Genomic DNA, 13,241 nt, shown 5'->3' with positions numbered 1-13,241 from the left:
TATATGTATATATATATATATATATATATATATGTATGTATATGTATATATGTAAATGTATGTATATGATATTAATAATTAATAATTATTATATTTGTAAAAGAATGGTATTAATAGTTATTTTCTTTAATAATTAATTATTTTGTAGGTGAAATTTAAATATTTATTTGAGAAAACTTTATATGCGTAGATTTGAAGAGATTACGGGGATAGGGTTTAAATTATAGCCAAATCCATTAAGAAATTTATTGAGTAAATTTGGAGAACAAACATATTATAGGTTTCTTAAAATTGAAAGTCTTTAAAAATTGTGTTGATATGGACATGCTAATTCAGATCTGCATACCATACATATATATATATATATATATATATATATATATATATATATATATATATATAATTGTAAGATCAAATGTCATATCGCATTGCAATTTACGTTTTATGAAAAATGTTTATATAAAAATTAATTAAACACAAATCATATTTGAAAAACTGAATCGCATATATAATACGTTTGGTTTGAGAAATGCATATTAAAGTGGCGGGGAGGGATGAGCCCGTAGCCACACCCCACTCTGTACTCACGGCAGAGGCCGATGGCACTGTTGCCGCAGGCTCTACTACACTGTCACAGGCCTGCGTCAGTAGGCTCGCACAGTACCCCTCCTCACGGTGACATTTTTTGTTATATATATGTATCTACTCTCATTATCAATAATGTGGGTAAAAGTTATGATGCGGTTTGTGATTCAATTTTTATATTTCATTTTATTGTCAATATATATATACATATATTTATATATTTATGTATGTATATATATAAGTATATATGTATATATATTATTAGTTATAAATAATTATTATATTTAAAAGATAAATGATCTAAAGTATCAATAATGGCTTGTCAAATATTATTAAAAGTGGAAAGATATTAATAATTAACTTAATTAAACTTAGTTTAATTAAGGTTAATCATTAGAATGTCTTATAAATCAAAGTTTTGAATTATGTAATTATTAGGTTCATTAGAATTGTTAATTGATTATTGGAACTCGATAGAGGTCTTTTTTAAACAACGTTTATATAAACAATAGAACAATTAGAAAATTGAGTCTAATGGTTTTGGGAGAGAAACTTTTGTCTATCAAACAAATACATGGGTTGGGAAAACATACAAAATGTTCCTCCATTCATTATCCAAAATTGGAAACGGAAACTGAAAACCTCCACATTTAATTCAAGTATGTAATTTTAGCAAAACCAAAACATGTGCTTGCATTGTGTATTCTTTATGTTTTTGTTTTGGGTTTTGGGTTGACTAATGTTGACCAATTATAGGACATCTACCAGAGGCTTGGGGGTTATGATTGTGATGTCGTGATGATGTCTTATTTCTGATCTTTATAAACCCAACCATAGTTATGTGATGGAATTCTCTATGTAATGTTTGTAATTACTGATTGTTATAGTTGAGATTCTTATGTATGAGACACTTGACTTAACCATTTTTGAGTCATCAATCAGTTATCCTTGGGATATTTTCCAATCACCATGATGGGACTGAAATATTGATTTATGGTGTCATGTTGTGACATGTTTTGACGCAACCATTTTGGAGTCTTCAATCAGTATGATTTGAGATATATTTTGGTTATTGAGAACCAATTGATACTTTTGATTATCAGTGATGCTTTAGTTGCCAATAAAGAACTGTTGAGGTCATGATTTTTTTATGGATTTTTTTCAGTTGCTCATGGATATTTGATGCTTTTATTATGGATATTTGATGTTCTTATCTTTTGATATTTCTTTCCATTCGCTTGTTTAGGACTGGGGTGATTTATGATTCCATGAGCTTAGAGTAGGTAATCTGCTTGTAGTTTCGGGAAGTGGATTGCAATGGGGGCTGGGGCCCTAAGAAGCCGCCAGGGTAACTCATTGTAAGTTGTTTTAATAAGTGAAAATATTCACACCTAATACTAACTAAATGAACCTAAAAAGATAATTGTTTTGTTCTCACCCATGCCTCGAGTGCTTGTACAGACTAGGATGGGAGTAGAGAGAACGCATGGTTGCAACCTTGCATTCTATAGTATGCCTTGTCAATATGAGAGGATACTAGTGGCCGCATGAGGATCAGTAGGGACCCATGGAGTATAGCTAACTTCTAGGATAACTTCTACATGATATATGCGATGACACTTTCCCGCTTGCATAATAGGTTTCCTACATGTCTTTGTGTGCCTCTGGGAATTAGTTGTCAATTTTGTGATTGGAATTAGTATACTTATAGAATTCCTGGACTTAGAGAGTATTTATGTTATGTAATTTTGATAACCTGTTTGGGACTTGAGATTATCTCCTCAGCACGGTGGGAGTGGACCACTTAGATTCTACACGGTTGGGTGGTAGTGTTTTTCCACTCTTATCATTTGAGATCCGTTTGAGACATCATGGTTGATGTGTCCTTTATGATGGTGGATATGTATCCTTTCACTAATGATTAGCATATGTTAGATGATGTTATCTTATGCTTATATTTACATGTTAGATTACTTACTGCATATGATGTAGTATGTATAGGTGTGACATTCCTATTATGTTAATACCAATGATCTCTTCGATAGTTTGGAATGTTATGCACGGAGGGATGGCTAGGATCCACGATGGTCTAATGATGCTATTTATAGGTGGGAGGAACCATGCACTTAGTTTATTATGTTTGATCTTTTATGATGATGTATCATGTATGATTTATGGATTCTTTTATGTTATTGCATCATGGATGAGAATTAGAATGATGACAGACTTTATTTCACATATGTATATTCTTTTAAGCCTTTTATACCCTGTGACATGTATAGTGGATGATTGTGCATTTAGAAATGTAATTTATGAACATTGGACTTTTCATTATTATTTCATGTGATTTTTGTATTAGATGGATTTAATAATGTTGGTTGATTTAGATGTAATTCAATGTTAAGGGATCCTTAAATAATGTAACTTGTTATGTTTACTTTTAGATAGACATTGCTATTGCTTTCGTTATTGTGTACAAGTTATAAGTGGTATTTACTTTCATGTTTTAAAAATAAAATTAAAAAATGCTACCAAACTTATTGAAATTCTAGGTTAATTCTTTGGATCCCTTGGCAGGGCATTACATCCTATATTGATAAAAAGGGGAAACAAATAGGTATTGGGATGAAGTGCCCAGAAAATTTGAAGTGCAAACATCTTCTTGGTTGGTACAAACACGCAAAAAAGAATGCAATGATTGTCCCAAATTAGCTACAGCATACACTAAATACCTCACATCTAAATTTAAAAAATTAAAATAATTTAAATGTTGACCATTGGAGCTTCGGTTAGTTAAAATAATAATAGTGTCTACATTTCCAAAAGGCAAAATAATTGATAAAGATACTTGGAACTACTGAACCTCAAGAATTGCACAAAAACCCCTGACTAGATAGCATAGATGTTGTTGATCCACTACTAGCTTGTAGAGAAGGTGTTGCTTGAGATGACTAGTCATGCACAAAATTTAAATGAGAATTATATTTCTAGCATTGAACACAAGCATGATTTTATTGCTTACAAAAGATCGCTCTGAAAAAAGGGTTAAAAAATGCCTAGAAATCAAGATTAATAAATGGATGATATATAATAATTTGCTAGAAAAAAATAAACTATTAAGTAAAAAGTAAGATCTTGTTTCTTTCTTATAAAAGGCTACAATATAGCACCTTCAATCCTGGACCAGATTCAATTTGGCCATTGGCTGACATCGTCTGTCCAGTTTTTAGAAGTGAAGGCTATCTAACATAGCTTGCTAGATTTTCCTGCTATCTTTGTACCAATGTATATTGTGATGATGTTGAACCCACAATTGATTGTCATGTAGAATTAGAATTCTAATAAACAAACACAAAGGATGACACTCAGCTCTCACTATGTCATCATTGGACTAACTACCTTCGGGATGTGCTCATTTTGGATAATAATAGGATGTTTTTTATAAAATTATTATATTGTTCCACATGGGATAGCAAGAAATGGTAATTGAGTTGAAACAAATCTATAAAAATGTGTAACATAGATTCAGATGGAAGAAGGTGTAACATAAAAAAAAATTGCTATCAAATATTTCATTCAAGAACAAGACTATTACAATGTGGCCAAATTAAAGCAGAGGTCCAAGTTGACCTATCCATTAACGTAGATGATCAAGTGAACTCACAAGATATGGAAGCCAAGGTTAGCAAAAATGACTTTAAAATAAAGATTAAGTTTCTGATTGGTAGATAAACATTCTATGGGAAAACTTGAAAAAATTAAGTGTTGTCAATGCATATCTAACTCAATGCACATGTCATCTTGCCACTTATCAAAGTAGGTTAGAGAATGTTTGTGATAGCTAAGCTTTATGGGGGTTAATGTCCAACAATGTTATCATTCCAATAATAAGTTGGGAACTACTATCAGAGTATTTTGAGTGTACAAGGCCATGATTGTTGCCCAAATGCCTCAGTCTCCATGCTGATGTCATGCCACCTTAGCAGAATGTTTAGTCTATTTAATCTGTAATTCAAAGACATTGATTTTTGATGAAGTGTTAAAGTTTCTTGAATTTTGAAGGATTCTTTAACCTTTTTGAGTGTTTAACTTTTCCTATTACTTCTACTTCAAAAAGCTACAATGATAGTCATTTACTACTTAACAAATAGTATTGTATGTCCTGTATGATAGAAGCACAACTTGTATCATTGATTATAGCCTATATAACCAAAATATGAGAGCAACTACTATGACAAGGTAATTGCTAAACAGAAATAGGACAAACATATACATTGGATATACAAAATATATTTCAAAATAACTTTGAAACTTCTAACTCTATCAATGTGCTTTCTATCCACTCATGTGGACCAGCCCATTGTGCCTTCCATCCCACTCAAAAACTTCTCACCTTGAATGAACTACCTATAGGGGTGATCCACAACCTTAGCCACTAGTAACCCAATAATGACAATAAGTGATAATACTTCTACAAGAGCTTCTCTTTCTTGTCTTTCCTTCATTCTTTGTTAATTTATCTCAGCCATGAAATTCTCTAGGACAGCCTCAAAGGGAGTATGTTGATATGAGTACAGCAAGGTTCCTCATGAATATCTCTACACTTATTCTTTCCATAACTCTCTTCCCATCTACACCCCTACTCGAATGGTCCTAGTTCTTGTTTGTGATCCTCTGATCTAGGAAAGGTAGCTCCCCCTTCCTTATTTCATTTCATCTTAATGTGCATCACATGGAACTTGAAGTTCATGTGACAATGCTACAGAGCCTTTAGAAGTTCTTCTTCTTGGAGAAAAATTTCCACATGACACCTATACTCAACACTATTATTACTTATCGGATATGCACTAGATTCCTAAAATTATAAGAATGGATGGTGTTCATAAGCAGGGGATCTATTCAAAGTTCATCATGACAGTGATCTAGCTAAAATCTATCTTTAAAATACTACTTCTACACACTTCATTGCATATCACCCCTCATTCTACAACTAATAGATTGATGTATCCAGAAGCAAAAATGAATTGTGGAAAATTTCATGCAATGGTGAAAAGTTACAGAATTATTTCCAGCGGACTAACCTTCACCATAACAAACTACTTACTACAAACTATGAATTTTGAAATCTACCAAGCAACTACACATCCTTATGAAAAAAAGAAATCTGTTTCAACAAAACACCCAATGGTATTGATTAGCATCTATAGTGGTTGGCCCCTACCCATCAATCAACCTAGTACTCTCACCCTCCTTTTATTTTCTTGGGTTAGGATGATCATCATTTATTGAGGTCATAAATTAACTTCCCAATATTCAACTTCTATAAACATAATATTGGGAATTAATATTTATGCAAGCCACAGAATAGCTTCCATATTTTCAAAAATGTTCATGATCAAATTGGAAGAGAGTTAAAGGAAAAGTAGTTCACATCATGATGAAAACATCATTTGCACCAACACTACAAAGTACTTGTTAGTTGAAATCAAAATTTGGGGTTAAATCTAAACAATGTGCCTCCAAAAATAAGCTACATCGCCACCAACAAATTCTTATATTCAAGATCAACCAAAAGTTGCTTGTAATGGATATATAATGAAATATAATAAATTTACAAAGATCACAGGCCAAACATACAAAAAGAACAAATAGTATAATTTTTAACTAAGAGCAAAAATAGAAAAAGACTCCTTGCCCTTAATAATGTAAGTAAATGCCAAAAGCAAATATGGTTAAAAATTTCATTTATTGATATCATAGAGCACATAATTTATAGAGATAGGATATAAATATGCCAATCAACACTTAAAAATAACTAAGATTTCAACAAAGAAAAAATATGATTTCCCATCATTACCTTTAATGCTTTGTCCTTCAAAAAGGATAGTGAATCTTTGGAAGCCTCTTCCAAAGTGATCACAAAGTGCTCAAACCTATAGCAATTAAAAAAGTGATTCGATAGAGATATCCAAAATCAAGGAATATATGACTACAGATATTGTATCTAAATGAACTGTAGTTCTTAAAATATGCATGTTTAATATACTAAAAAGAAATGTAGGAAAATTGCTAAAACATTAGAGAGAAACTTTGCATATAGCAGATGATAGATGTAATACCCAAAAATTGGCTCATTACCATTATACCAATTCTGGTCTATTTCTGATAATTTCAAAGTCCTATTCTAATAGGCAATTCTCATTTTGCTATTCGCTACTTGACTTAATTGTCAGATGCAGAAAACCCTAATCTGCATTCATCATATTTCTTACTTAATTCCTATAGTACGTACTCATATTAGTTGCATTAAACCTACTTGATTTAATTATAATTTAATTATTAAGTATTTATACTTTAATTAAATTAAATTATATCCTAAGGCTAATGTACTATGGAATTAAATTTATTTAATTTAATAAATACACCTATCTTAATTAATTAAATGTAATTATTTAATTAAATGGGAAAGGTATTTCTAATTAATTAAAATAAATTATTTAATTAAATGGAGTACTTACTTCTAATTAATTAAACAAAGTTATTTAATTAAATGGGAAGCCATTCCTAATTAATTAAATGAAGTTATTTAATTAAACAAAAGTGTCTCTAATTAATTAAAGATTATTTAATTAAATAGAAAAAATAATGATGAGAGCATATCTCATTTTATTAAATTAAATATCTCAACAAAATCTTTCTTCAATTCAAAAAGGGGAATTTCTAGTTCACTATTGATCAAAAAAGAGTTAAATCAGTTAACTCCTTTTTCTACTCAAATTAAAATAGTTAACTCCTTATTTTACTCAAATCAAATCTGTTAACTCCCTTTAATTTGGGAATCTCCCTTTATGACTGAACCTCATCTTCAATCCTAACCATTGATCCAAATCGATCTCAACCATTGATGGATTCCAGGAAAGTCTATTTAAGAGACCCTCATCTCTTCATTTTAGAGGATGAATTTGGAGAATTTGCATCGAATCGCTGCTGAAATTCATGCTCACATTTACTTACATTTCTTGCATACATTCTCATTCTTAGTTTAATCTCATTTTAGTTTAATCATGCATATGCTTAATCTAGTTTTCTTTATTTGTTTTTAGATTACATTGCATCTTTTATTTTAGATTAATCTGCATACCCATTCTTAGCTTAATTCCATTATCAAATCCTTCGTTCGTAGAGGGTCTGGTTGCCTGCACCTTGATTCTGAGGATATTAACAGGCAAAATCCCTTTAGATAGAAGGCAACAGGTCGCTTTGCAGGTCAATTTTTGGATGAACAATCCAATGTTCATTCTGAGATGAATCCACATGCAATGACTGTGTTGAAGTGTGTGTGTTAGCATAGGCTGCATTTTCACATATACATTTTTGGCGCCCACTGTGGGGCTCAAAAATAAATTTTTCTAGCCTCTTTCTGTATTTTTTTAATCATTTTTTTGTTCTCTATCCGTACTATTCCGTATAGATTCAAGAATCTTCATGCGAAACTGTTCATTTTCACGTGAGGATCTAGAATCTTCGCGCAAAGATTCTTTCTGCATCACGTGAGAAAGTTCTTTGGAGCGGGAAACTTTGGGCGAGACCTGTTTCTTCGCACGAGTTGAATTTAATTTCGCACGAGCTGAATTTGATTTCACCTGGGCCATAAAATTTCTTCACATAGACTATCAGGAATTTCGCACGAAACTCTACTGACAGAGGCTTTTTTTTGCATTGATTTGCGTGTTTTCTAATTTTTCTGCTAATTGTTCGTGATTTCTAGTGTTTCTGTATTTTCTAATTTTTTTTGAACAACATAGTAGAGGTTTGTGGGATAATGGGAAAAGTGTGCTAAAGTTGCTAGAAATAGGTAAAAATCTACTAAGCGCGTTGCGAGGATTACCAAGTAATTCTTTTTTACTGATAATACTTCATTTGGAGCTAAAATGAACATCTCTTGTGTCAAGCTTGTGTGTGTATTTTCTTTCATGTTCTTATTTTACAACACATGCATAATTTGATACTAGGTTGTGATCTCTATTAGTTTCATTTAGCAGGCTTAGTCTTTAGTGATAGATCTAATTAGCTATCTTGGGTTATTGGACTCGCTAATCCGTCGGCCCCTCGTTCCACCCTATGGTTGCAAGCTCAGCACCATGTTAAATAGGGGAGGGGTCTACAGGACATAAGCCTTAAAGGCTCCACAAGGAAACCCTTTTGTGCTTTCTAGAACTCACTAATTTCTGAGTTGTGGACTCATTTTGGCTTGTGTGAGGGGTTAAATGTTCCACATCTTTGGGCTCACCTCACATTAGTTAAAGCGTTAAGTGTACCACCTTGTGCTTTTTTATTACTTTTAGATAGATTTGTTTTCAGGAATTAACACACATAGTAATTAAGCCCCCATGAACACTATTCGTGGATCTTGAGGGAGTGGGTTCCTAGTGAAACTCCTCTCTAAGACAGATTCCTTATGGGTGGGGAGGATACTTTGAGCATCTCATAGATAGATGAATTTTTGACTTGTTGATTAAGGCATCCTTTCTCCGGAGAGGTTGATAGATCATGGGGAGATGATATCATAGATCTTTAAGAGATAATCTTAGTTTAGCGTGTCAGATTAATCTATCTGTTTTGATTGGGCTAAAGGTGAAAAGGTGTCAAAACCTTGAATCTGGAAGCTAAGTCCCTCGTGGTACACTATTGTGATTCAGTCACCTTTAGAGAGGGTTAATCATAGCAGACAATCCCTCTACAGGGAAAACTGCACGGAACCTCGAGCAGTAATAGCCATTTTTGCCATGGTAGTGCAAACCGCTATATAAATGTCCTTGTGGAAGAAATCTCCATGGGTGTGGTTCATTGTCGGTTGTCAGATCTCCCTAGCAGCTCTTAAAGATTAAGTTCTCAAACTATGTCAAAACCTTGGTGCGCCAGGATTGGAGGTCACCCCTGTGAGTCATAAAAGTTTCAGAGTCAAACCATTACTAAATACCTTAGAGAAGCCAACTTTTATTTTCTAGGAATGTGTGCAATGATTGCAAAACTCTTTGAAAACAGACACAAATAGCTCTCTTAGGGATTAGCACAAACTAAGTTACTTTATTGTTCATGTGCAAGGTTGCTTTTGCCCTTGCTCATTATTTTTAGACGTGCTTGAAATCACTTACTTGTTGTTCTACGTGCCTGTTTATCTACCTGGTTATTGGAACGATAAAAATTTTTGTCAAAATCAGTTGCTATTGTGAAATTGTTCTATCCTTTCGCACAAAATCATTTTGGTCTCACGCAAAATTATTTGGCTCTGGCGTGAAATCATTTCACTCTCACGCGAAGCCATTTTGTCCTCGCGTGAAATTAAATTTTTGTTGTTCATCTTTGCGTGAACCGGTAAACATTCTCGCATGAAATTAAAAACTGTTACCGACCTTCGTGTGAGACATAAACATCTTCACGCGGCTCATAAAACTTCTTCGCGTTGCCCGTAAAGGTTTTTCGCGTGAGACTTTGTATCAGCATTTACAATCTAGGTCTGTTCTAGCTATCTGCAGCCTGCACGCTATCCTTTTCTATGTCTATTTATTGCTCTCTATTTGCAAACAGTCCTGGAACAGTGACACTTTGCTTAACTAAAAACTTGTGTCTTATACCTTGACTAGTCTCATCTCATAAGTAATTTTGGTCCTCATCTTAATGCTTTTCATACTTTGTGCTATAGTGGTCATAATCTCTGGCTATTCTAGCCTTTAAGTCAAACCATTTGTGCCTTAGTGAAGCATTCTTGCTACTATATTGTCCTTTTTGAGACTCAGTCTTAGTATAGTCCTTGTCCAGGTTCTAGCTTCTTGTCCTTGCCTATGACTGTCACAACTAGAAGTGGAAATGTGTTTTATCCTAATAACATTAGACATGGTCATGCTAGGGGTCGTAATCGCAGCAGAGGTAGCTTACCTTTCGCTATGCAATCTATATCCAGTTTGGCTAGTGAGGCGTCTTCACGGTCTTCCTCACCTGCAAGGTCATCTCAAATTCAACAAACATTTTCCAATTTTCAACAAATTAGGAATCCTTTTTACCAAAAGGATACTGAGATAGGTAGGAGTCCTGCATTCTCAAACACAATGTATGATCCTTTCTCCATGAACCCTTTTGAAACACAACATATGGAAACTGAACAAGTTCCTATAATGACTAATCATGAACCTGAACAAGGTAGTCATAGGCGATATCAAGAACAACCTAGGGATGACAAGGAGAAAGAGAAAGAAGATGACACTGATGAAGAACAAGAAGAGGTGGAAATCCTTCCTGAACACGTAGAAAAATGTTGAAGAGACAAAAAAATTTAGAAGGTCATGGGAATCTTACTCCACGAAGAGAAAGAAAAGTACTTTCTCAAACTCGCCCAAGAGGAAGCTAAACTGCCCACACATTTCAATGTAGAGACCATTATCACACGTGAAGAAGAAACTGAGACCACTAAACTCCAAAAACAACTAAAAATTATGCAAGACCAATTGGCTCAGATGATGCATGAGAAAGAGAAATCCAAAAAGACATACACATTGGACACTCTTTGTTCATTTCTATTTGACAAAAGTATAAACATGGCGCCTTTCCCAAGAGGCGTAGAACTACCCAAATATGATAAGTACTTTGGTACTACTGATCCCCAAGATCACTTGCAGGAATTTGGTGCTTTGTTTATGGAGTTTATACACAATCAAATGTACCTCATGCGTTTATTCCCTAGAAGCCTAGGTGGTCAGGCTTTGGAGTGGTTCTCACATTTACCTCCTGGTATCAAGACATTTGACGAAATTGCTAATTCATTTGTTCAGAAATATTCTCATAACATTCAACATCCTATAAATATCCAAGATCTATGCAACCTTAAATAGAAGGTTGGTGAGCCTTTTCTCACTTTCCTCCAACAGTGGAGACAACTTTATACTAAGTACTCCCGTAAAATCCTAGAAACGGAGAAGCTCGACATTTTCACTGATAACCTCTTACCTGATTTTGGGTATAGAGTCCAACTACAAGGTCCACGTACCTTTGAAGACATGATTACACAGGCTATCTGTATCAAAGAATTTATGGTCAAGAAAGGTGAGCTCACTCTTCAGAGAGACAAAAAACAAGGTTCCACTTCCAACAGGGATAAAACCAAACATGTCAACAAGAACTGAGAAATTGTACATGATGGGGTTGTTGATAATGTCACACCAAAACCTGCTAAAGAAGCATTTAATCTCACAGACTGCTTTAAAGTGGCCAAAAGTGCTGAGAAGCCCCCTCCTGATAATAAGGTGTCTAGGAACAAATCGAGAAACTCATGGGCAGCACAACCCAAGCGAGATTATACGCCTTTAGGAGAACCTTTGGATGTGGTTTACAAAATAATTCTACAACACAAGCTTATCTCACCAATGGATAACCCTCATCCCTATGATCCACAACCACGTCCACCATGGTGGAATAAGACCTCATTTTGTGAGTATCACCAAAACAAGGGACACAAAACAAAAAACTGTATAAACTTACGTCATAAAGTCCAGGACATGATTGATGCTGGTGAACTTGTGGTAGATGGACATAACAAAAACTCGGACCACAAGGCATTCAAAGAGCCTTTCCTAGCTTATGAAAAAGGAGAGACTTCAAAACTAGAACCCTACAATAAGGTCAACTATACGTATTCCAATGATGACAATGTCATTCACATGGTTGAACCTGAAGATTTTGAATACTGTGACGTTATTACCATAAAGGGCAAGCAAGATAATCATAAACCCAAGACACCATTTTTCTTGAGAGGCCCTACTGCCAATAACATGGATAATGCATCTTCACAACACTGTGCTAATGCTATTTCTCGCTCTCATGCGAAATTGGTGCTCAAAGGCCCTACACCTCCTACTTCAAATCTTGAACAACACAAGAACAAAGCCCTTGCTAGTCCATCTAATAAAGGTGCAAAACACATGACAAACTTGACTGCAACCAGTTATAGTGTTCTAGATTAGTTGAAATGAACCAATGCTCACATTTCCATATTTGAGCTGCTTAAAATCTTGCCTGCTCACAGGCAAATTCTGGACAAAGCGCTCACTGAGGCAAACATTCCTCAAGATCTTGATCTTGAGTGATTTCAATCCATGGTAGGTCACCTGACCTCACCTCATCTTATTACCTTCTCTGAGGAGGATGACAACTCACTTAATCACCCACACAATCAGCCTCTACACATTGAGGTTATGATCCACCAGACATGTGTTCATCGGGTACTCATTGGCAATGGCGCTGGCCTAAATATTGTTTTTGTTGCTCTGCTTAGACAATTAGATTATTCTGAGGACTTTGTTGATCCTTGATGAAAGATCACTATTAAAGCATACAATGAAGTAGAACAAAAGTCACTAGGTCTGGTGACTTTACCAATTCGCGTCGATCCTGTTGAAAGGGATGTCACCTGTTAGGTGCTTGACATTCCCTTAGCCTACAAAATTCTATTGGGACAGCCATGGATACATGAGATGCACTCTGTGCCATCCACATACCACCAATGCATTAAATTTCCATTTCATGGCTCCAAAGTTACTATTCTTGCTACTACTAGCTACACTTGCAATATGCTCAAAGCTGCTGATTCTTTTTTCCCTACTAAC

General features: G+C 34.3%; 1 pseudogene; it reads left to right on the top strand.

Annotated features, from left to right (window-relative positions):
- Nucleotides 1-529: 529 nt before the first annotated feature.
- The window catches only part of LOC149571157 (uncharacterized), a 47,761-nt pseudogene continuing 35,049 nt past the window's right edge, over nt 530-13,241 (top strand).

This window comes from Cupressus sempervirens, chromosome 2, assembly GCF_028749045.1.
Source record: "Cupressus sempervirens isolate cs-2001-9-10 chromosome 2, ASM2874904v1, whole genome shotgun sequence".
NCBI lineage: Eukaryota > Viridiplantae > Streptophyta > Pinopsida > Cupressales > Cupressaceae > Cupressus > Cupressus sempervirens.
Note: the sequence above shows the minus strand (reverse complement) of the source record. Positions and strands in the feature narration are given on the sequence as shown.